This window comes from Callorhinchus milii, unplaced genomic scaffold (assembly GCF_018977255.1).
Source record: "Callorhinchus milii isolate IMCB2004 unplaced genomic scaffold, IMCB_Cmil_1.0 Scaffold2, whole genome shotgun sequence".
Lineage (NCBI taxonomy): Eukaryota > Metazoa > Chordata > Chondrichthyes > Chimaeriformes > Callorhinchidae > Callorhinchus > Callorhinchus milii.
In genome coordinates, this window is record NW_024704743.1 from 24,115,107 (window position 1) to 24,124,807 (window position 9,701).

Below are 9,701 nucleotides of genomic sequence, written 5' to 3' on the forward strand. Positions count from 1 at the left end.
GCTTGGGTTTCTGCAATTATCAAAGACCTGGCTGACCAAAAAAAACACTCTAAAACTCTGTCCAACTCTCTAGGAAGGCTGACTGTTTTGCTCTTGGTTACCTCCATTCACCCCTGTGGCATTATAGAGGTTAATGTGTAATGTTTCATGGCAGATTCATGATGTGATCCCAGCTAGGGCTTCCAGAACACATCTCCAAACTTGCCTTGTCTTTTTCACACCGTTATTTTGGGTGAGTCTTTTTCAGACCATTCGAATATAGCAAATATAGGAATATAGGAACAGAATGTAATTCAGCTTATTAAACCTGTTCCATCAGTTTGTTGGACTATGGCAGATCTTTTAATCACATTTCCTTGTCTTTTCTCCATAGTATTTATTTATGTCCCTTTTAAACATCCCAATTGTGACTGTACAGCCTTCTGGGGATAGTTAAATCAACATTTTCTCAATCCTCTGTGGAAGAAATATTTTCTGATCTCACTTCTAAATCAGCTTCGCACTGGACCAGAAACCATTTCTGAATTGTGTTACCTTTTAGAACTGTCATTTCAAAATTGTTGAAGCTTCACAAATGACTCCAGGTTGTCCTTCCAATGTTATATATTCATGGGCCACTAGACAGGATGAGTTTCTGGATATCATTCATCCAATTTGGTTTCAGGTGCTATTTTTCACGCTTTACGGGAGCCATTAACAAAGGTCAATTGTCTACTGAAAGTTGTTAAGATGTTAAATTATGACTCATGAACTGTTGAAGAGCTAAAATCATTCCTGACGGCAAATTGTAGTGTGGAAATCACCTTTCTGACAGTTATCAACAGATAGTATTTTGAAATAAAACCCATGACTACAAAATGTCTCAAAGTGTATTGTTGTCGAGAATAGTGTCTGTGCATGTGTAACTAACTAAAATACAAAACATGGCATCTATTTATCACTCCACTTAGCATCATGCCAGCGCCTTGGGACGTCCTCCCGACGTGAACTACGGGAACTCTCTCCTCGCCGGCCTTCCCGCCACCTCCCTCCACAAGCTGCAGGTCATTCAGAACTCTGCAGCTCGTGTACTGTCCCGCACCAGACTTCGGGACCACATCACTCCCACTCTCGCTCGCCTCCACTGGCTCCCCATCCCCCAGAGGATCGAATTCAAGATCCTCATCCTCACCTACAAGGCCATTCACGGCCTTGCTCCCTCCTACCTCTCCGACCTACTACCCCCCTACTTACCTGCCCATACCCTCCGTTCCTCTGGCTCCGGTCTGCTCCACATCCCCCGCCCCAACCGCCCTACCATCGGTGGCCGGGCCTTCAGCCTCTCAGCCCCGAGGCTCTGGAACTCCATCCCCCAGTGCCTTCGCCGCCTCCTCCCTTTCCTCCTTCAAGGCCGGTCTCGAGACCTTTCTCCTCAACCGTGCCTTCAGCTCCCCTCTCGACTCTCTACCCCCTCCTCGCTCCCTCCCTTCCCTCACCATTTCCCCCCTGCTCGGGTCCTGACCCAACTGTCCAGGGCCTTGGGACGTCCTCCCAACGTGAAAGGCGCTCTATAAATGCAATCTTGTTGTTGTTGTTGAAAGGCGCTATGCAAATGTAATTTTGTTGCTGTTATCATGCCCTCCGTTGCTCATCCATTTACAGTGTTCAGTCGTTTTTGAAACTGTTTATACTGTTGTTTCTAGATATTCATTTCATCACTGTGGGAGAATCCCCAAATTGTCAGGAATCATTTAAACACTTGACTAATAGTAGTAATAATCATTCCTGCCTTTGAAATAGGCCCCTTTCACATCAGGTGGGTGTCTCAAAGAGCTTCACAGGATTTACTGTATTGTGTAGTGACTATGTGTTTTGTTGACGGATAAGATGCCATTTCCTCCTCCCTGAGTTCAATACACTTTATCAGTACACCAAAAAATCTCGCTGACATGAGAGGGAGTTTCCGTGCTCCTGTGACCCGTAGCTTTCTACCAGAACCTGAAGTTTTAGTTTTGGTTTTGTATGTGTTTTTTTTTTAGCATTTCCAGTGGAGTGTGAACAGTGACAGCGAGAACAGCACCCAGCAGCGATAAAGCCACCAGCACTGAGCCATGACAGACTGAACAGTACTGAGCGATGCTGGGGTTTTTTGGTCAGTCAGGCGTTTGACAAGTGGAAACCCATATCACCATACTTATTCAAACTAACCTGAGAATTTGCATGTATGAGTACCACCCTACTCCTTAGGGCTTTGGCTTGCAGGGTTAACATGAGCTGAGTTGGACGAATCTCTGCCTCTCCAGGTGAGCCAGGCTGGCTGGTCTACCGTCAGCAGTACCCTTAAGTACTGAGGACCTGCCTAGCTCAGGAACCAGAATACCGAGATCGCCGCAGAGGATTGACTTGATTCTGATATTCCATTGCCAAGCATGTCGCCTTGGAGCCAGTTTAATTCCAAGGAGACCGTGCTAACTTCCCCCAAGGAGGATAATCAGTGATAGACAGAGCAGCATTGAGTAGTGATAAGAGGCAACAGCTTAGAAAAGATTAGTTTGGATGAGTCAGAACTTCATGGCAGTTTTTCTGAAATAAAGTACCTTTTTTATTTTCCTCAAATCTCCACATTTTTCTAGTCCTCTCCAGAAGTTTTATTCCTTTTTAGGGCAATGTTGCACCACACCCTGTGTCTATTACTCAGTTATGCGCCTCGAGAGTGAGTGTCGGCAGACTTTTCATCAAAGTGGGGCATCACAGAAGAACCTGATCTTGTAGTCAACTGTCATCCACACACATACACTCCCACACTCCCACCCAGCTAACCACTCACACCACACCCCCATACACACACCCCCACCCAGCCACACCCGCCCATACACACCCCGCCCCCACACACACCCCCTACACCACTCCCCCCACACGCACACGCCCCCCCACACCCACCCATCCACCACACACTCCCACACCCCAACGCACACATTCCCACCTAGCCACACACGTACTCACACCCCAATGCACACATTCCCACCCAGCCACACACACACACACCCCCACACACACACCCACCCAGCCATACAGCAGCACCTGCCCACACACACCTCCCCCACACCACACCCCCATACCCAACCACCCACCCACACACACAGGGTGTCTCTGGATCATGATTACGAATAGGAATGCTGGCGGATTTCCCCCTCCATAACCTGGAGTGCTGAGGCCAACTGTTGTGCCTTAGACAAAGATCTGCTAGTTCAGCACAGTCCACAGATCTGACATTCCTTATTATTGGTCTTGGCCGAATTTGCACAATCCTTTAAAAGAACTGGCTTCCAAATTGACGTTGAATTTAAGAATTTTCCAAAACGGTGCATGATTTTTAATTTTATGAGAATGATCTTACAGTTAAAACAGGAATAAATACTACTACTGCTAATAAACCATACATTTGATATAGCACCTTATCATGTCAGTCAGACGTCTCAAAGCCCTTCACAGAAAATATTGTAAAGTGGATTGACTGTGTACTTATGCCTGATCCACCTCCCATCTGTTCTGTGGTGAGATCGTGGTCAAGAGCACTACAGCTTACCGCTGAACATGGGGTAGAAACGCAGCATCAAAAACAACAGTATCTCGAGAAGAAGCTGTCTGCCAGGTTTCTTAGCTGAAGAAGCATGAATGGCACAAGGGACGTGAAACATTTTTAAGCTCCTTATCTCATTGGAAACAAAGCTCTTCAATGCTACAAGTCATTTGCTATGTAATACCTCCAAGTATAACATAACATTTTGCCCACGAAATACACTCAATCCACTTTACAATATTTTCTGTGAAGTGCTTTGAGACATCTCAACGACATGATAAGGCACTATATCAAAATGCAAGGATAATTTTAATGTATTTTTGGCACTCCAAGCTCTTGAAATGGACCTTGGAAGGAGTCAAAGGTAGGAGCGAGGCATGGAAAGGAGTTCCAGAGAGTGGGGGAAGAAAGGCTGAAAGTCCCACCACCAATGGTGAGGCAGGCAGGGTGGGGGACGTGTAGCAAGCCAGTGTCTGCCGAGGGGTGGAAGTGGGATGGGTGGTAATGTTTTAGGTAGGGTCTGGCAATCTAACCCAGTTGAGTCAAGATCACGCAGAATTTGGGTGTTGTCACAAGTGTATACTATTTTGTACTGACTATACTGTAGAGCAATAATAATGGGCTTAGCTCATCAGGAGCTCTACATTTTCCAATAGCCAAGTAGACCGCAGTGGATTTGCATTTGCACATATGTGCAAACAGATGGCTAGAAATCAGGTGTGATCCTCGCACTGCAGGAAGCATTCAGGCCTAAACTAAAAAGGACGTAAACAGGATATTCGGCCCAAGTAATTTATGTCGCTATCTATAATCCACTTGAGTCTCCAGCTACTCCATACTCCCTCCCATTTCCTTCTCCCTCATGAGTACCTCTTAAATGCATCTGTACTATCTGAATCTAACACCACTTCGGGCAGTGAATTCCACAATCTCACTACTGTTTGCTGGAAGTAGTTCCTCCTAAAACCACCTGAGATCCCCAGTTGCTATCTTATACTTGTGTCCCTTGGTAACGTACTCCCCAACAAGTGGGAACAGCCTATTATGTTAATCTTATCAAACCCATCAAATACCTGTATTAGGTCCCCAGTTAAACATCAACGGATGTCAAACCAGTCTGAAGAAATGTGACAAAAAGACCTCATTCAATTGCTTAAAGAAGGATGGTGTTTGTGGGATACCTTCTACTTTCTCTCTAACAAAATAAATTGGCTATTAATGTCTAAGCATGCAAGAGATATTCTATGCTCAATACTCATTGAGGGGGCTGATCTGTTGTTTGGGACTTGCCCTGACACCAGCACACCACTGCACTTATGTAGATGACGTTGCTTCAAGCAGTGACTTCACAGAGAACTCCAAAACTCGACCTTGTTACTGACTTGTCTATCAGCCAAAGGGTTTGAGCTGGGAATCATCAGTTTCTGCAGGTTGTACTGTGTACAGACAGTGTTTAATGTACTAAAGTACTACCTCTGCTCGCAAAATTCTTCTCACATGACTGTCAATGTTAGGGGTGGTAGTCCTCAGGCCACTAAGTTTGCTGACTTTAACACAGTGCATTAAACATGGGAAGAGTTGCTGGGTTTTAGCAGTTAACATTTTGATTAGTGCAATTCCTCCCCCTTCGAAATCTTTGTTAAAATGGATAAAAGACACGTTCCAGACCATTAGGTGCAGCATTGCACAGAGGAGAGGGCACCTTGACAACAAAGCCTTTACACCAGGCCATTAGTCAGCTGCTAAATGTGTCTAAAGTTGAAGCGTTTGGTTTAAGAGCAACATGTTGCATGGTCAGGCATGTGCTGCTTCCCTTTTTTTCTTCACCAGAGGGTGGGTAGAGCTGTAAAGTGTGATAAATGTCACTGCGACTTGTATTCATTTCTCCCAGAAACAATCTGTCCTCAAATTTAATGGTGACTATTTTACCGAGGTGTAAAATGTGGGGTGTGATATAATTATTACACAATGCAAAATGCTCTTTTGCTATCTATTAATTGGTTTGGGAGTAAAAACTTTGCTACCACCACTCGCCACCCAATGACACTGGACCCCAAGTACATTAGAATATACAGCACGGAAACAGGCCATTCGGCCCAACTGGTCTATGACAGTGTTTATGCTCCAAACGAGCCTCCTCTTGCCCTTCCTCAACTAAGCCTTCAAGCATAACCTTCTATTCCTTTCTCCCTCATGTACCTATTTAGCTTCCCCTTAAATATATCTATGCTATTTGCCTCAACAACTCCTTTGGTAGCATGTTCCACATTCTCACTACTCTCTGTGTAAAGAAATTTCTTCTAACTTCCCTATTTGATCTATTTGTGACTATTTTATATTGATGGCCCCTGGTTTCGGTCTCCCCCACAAGTGGAAACATCCTCCCTATGTCTACCCTATCAAAACCTTTCATCATTTTGAAGACCTCTATCACTCCTTACCCTCCTCTTTTCAAGAGAAAAGAGTCCAAGCATGTTCAGCCTTTCCTGATAGGTATAACCTCTCAGTTCTGGGATTATCCTTGTGAATCTCCAGTGTATCTACATCCCTTCTATAATGTGGGGACCAGAACTGCTCACAGTCTGGTCGAAGCAAGGTTTTATAGCAGTTTACCATAACTTCCCTGCATTTCATTTCTATCACTCTAGAAATGAACCCCAATTTGTTTGCTTTTTTATGGCCTTATTAACCTGGGTTGCTACTTTTAGTGAATTGTGTAGTTTGCTCCTCTAGGTTTTAAGGTTAATTTAGGTTTTTATTTTCCAGGATGTATGTGACTTCCTTATTTCCTTCTACCAAAATGTACCACCTCACACTTTTCTACATTGAAATGTACTTGCCATTTAAATGCCCACTCAGCAAGTTTATTAATGTCTTGCTGTAATTTGTTGCAGTCCTCCTCTGTATTAACTACTCCCCACAATTTGGTGTCGTCCGCAAATTGTTAAATTGTACTGCTGATTCCCGAATCCAACTCATTAACGTATATTGTGAACAACAGTGGTCCAATTACCCAATCCTTGTGGAACACCACTGCTCACCCCCTGCCAGTCTGAGTAGCTACCCTTTACCCCTATGCTCTGTAGTACCATCACTGCTTCAGATTAGATAAGTTAACACGACAGAGAGAGAATTCGGTAGTAATTTGGTTTATTATCAGGGTCCCTAGGTTTGTCATGTTCCTAGCCCACAAGCCATTACTTTAACATTTAAGACCATGAGGAAGTTTGTGATACCATTTTAATTGCAAAGCCAATTTTGTGGAAAATCGGCTTTTAAATTTAAAATAAAATTCCCCCAAATATTTCAGAAATTCTGAGACAATAGTCTTAAAGTTAAGACCATGAAAAAAATCTGTGCCTCTGATTTGCTTATTGATGAAGTTCTAACAACTACTTGTACTTGTACAGCACCTTTCACACAGTTAAACCTTTCTAAACACTTTACGGAGATTAAGTGGGAGCTCAGGGGAGATTTAGGGAGAAAGTTCACTGAGTTTCATTTTTGTTGGGCTAGCACCTGCATGTTCTTGGCGTACTTAGTTATGTAAGGCAGAGCTGGAGCGATTTCTGTGGCACATTTCAAATTACTCTGGAGTTCCAGTTTCCTGATCCGCTGGAACATCTGCACATCTGCATTCCCACAAACCAGATCTCAGGGCACTGTTACACATTGCAGCTGCAACAACATTCAGTCTATTACAGATGGACATGCCTCGCATTCCTACAGGAAATTAAGGGATTAGAGCAGACATCTAATTTTGTCAGATGGCTGTTGGTGGGAAAACTACAGGGAGCATCTTGGCAATGGCTATTGGTGAAGTAATCAACTGCAGTGATATTGTTCAATAAATACCGACAGGTTTTAATTTGATTTAATGTATTGTATAGTAATATGTACTGAGCTCACTGAATCCTACTAAACGATGGAGCTATATTAATCTAATTCTCTTATGTCAGCACTGCTAAGTATTAATACATTCTGTAATGCGGCCTCACATCACGGATGTGGAAATGCACTGACAGCTGGCAATGGCACACAAATGTCACAAGCCAAAGAGAACGTAGGCAGGCAGATCGCAGGGACTAAGCGCAGACCTGTAATCTAGTTTTCAGATGCCAGTGATGTTCTGAACCCATTAACTTAAGCCTCACAATCACTGCCTTCAATTTGCATTGTGCAAACTGGCTGCTGAGTTTGCCCACAAAAACAAAATCACTCCACTTTATAAGCATATAGAATCATAGAATTATGTAGCACAGAAGGAGGCTATTCGGCCCATCGTGTTTATGCCAGCTCTTTTGAAAGAGCTCCCCACTCCCCTGCTCTCTCCCCATAGCCCTGCAAACTTGTCCACCCCAATATCCTGTGAAGCCCTTCGAGATGTCCTCCCGATGTGAAAGGCTGCTGCGTCAAGTGTAAGGATTCTGATTGTATAATCTGAACTCTTTGATTAGAATTGAAGCTTGTAACCCACGGTTCCACTCTGCTTTACTTTTAAGTTTCATGGTAAGATTTTAGAATGGATGATGGTGTTAGGGGGGAGAGACTCACTGCATCCCAAAGACCAATATTGTGGATTTCAAGTTACAGGTACACTGATAACAACAACTTGCATAATGTATATATATATATATATGTGCTGTTGCTCTGTTAACATGAACTCACACTGTCTAGCTTCCCGGAGTGCTGATATTGGTTCTAGCCAGGTCCTAGCCACTAACTTACCTCCACACGCACCCCCACCCCTCACTTTCAAAAGCCCTCCATGGCCTTGCTTCTCCCCTATCTCTGCGACCTCCTAACCCCCTACCAACCTGCTCTCTTCCTCCGTTCAGCGGGCATTGGTCTGCTTCATGGCGAGCCTTCAGCAACTCTGCCCCCACCCTCTGGAACTCCATCTCGCAGACCCTCCACTTCACCCACTCCCTTGTCTCCTTCAAAATCCTTCTGAAGACCCTCCTCTTCGAGCGTGCCTTCGGTCACCATCCTTCCCCCCACTGCCCTCCACCCTCCCCGATCCCTAGCTCGTGTCCGAAATACTGATTGCCCAGTGCCCTGGGACATCCTCCCGACGTGAAAGGCGCTATACAAATGTAATTTTGTTGTTGTTGTTAATGGCACAAGCAGAGGGGCCGAGAGAGAGGGTGTACATAGAGGAGTCTGACAGGCAGCAAGAATGTCAGTGGAGCCAGGCTCGTGGAGCCTGGTGTGAGAGAGGAAATGGTCTGCCTGCAGCTTGTTTAGAGAGGAAATGGGGAGCTTGGCAAGCAGAGAGTTGGAATAATCAAGCCTGAAAGTGGTGAAGAAAACAGATGCAGGCAATGCTGCGGAAGTGAGGGAAGGCAGAGTGAGTGAGAGCCCAATGTAAGGTTTGAAGGATAGTTCGGGGTCAAACAGGACATCCTAAGTGAAAGGCTTGTATAATAGCTAGTTGTTGTTGAAGGCAATCATGCCCAGAGCCCGAGAGAAAAAAAGGGTGAAAACACGGAGGGAACTATGAACACAAAAAAGTAAAGAGGGGAAGAAACAAATGAAACAAAAGAGGCGGTTATTGTTACAACTGTACCCAAAGAGGGGCTCTCCCTACTTAGTCTTAACGTTAAAACTTCAGTTACATACCCTAAAGGAATTCAACTCATGATCAATATGAGTCACACTCACTATCGTAATTCTAAAGCAGTAATAACTCTAACCAATTCCCATTCTTTTAGATACTGTGAGTCACTTGCAGAAGTTTTCGATTCGGTGCTGGGGGATCTTCCAGCAAGCACAGAAGAGTCATGCACACCAGCACGTCAAAGGAGATTGACATCTGCTGCAATGAAGACTGCACAGGAACTTTCCTCATATTTTATGTTTTGTCGCATTTTTAGTCCTCCACCTTTATTCGTCTCGTGAATTCACCAACTCTCTATTAAGAGGTTGGGCATAAAAGCTGTATCTCGGCAAAATACTCTTCAACAACGAGAGACTCAGGAAGGCACAAAGAAAGAGCCTAGGTTGGCTGGACCTCCCTGACTTTGCTCTCTCACTCCCTCCTGACTCTCCATTCACATTGTGAATTGTGGACTTCAACTTGCAGTCTGTTCCTGGACTGGAAGGATTCAAATCAACTTCAGAGCAGGAGAATGAAACCACG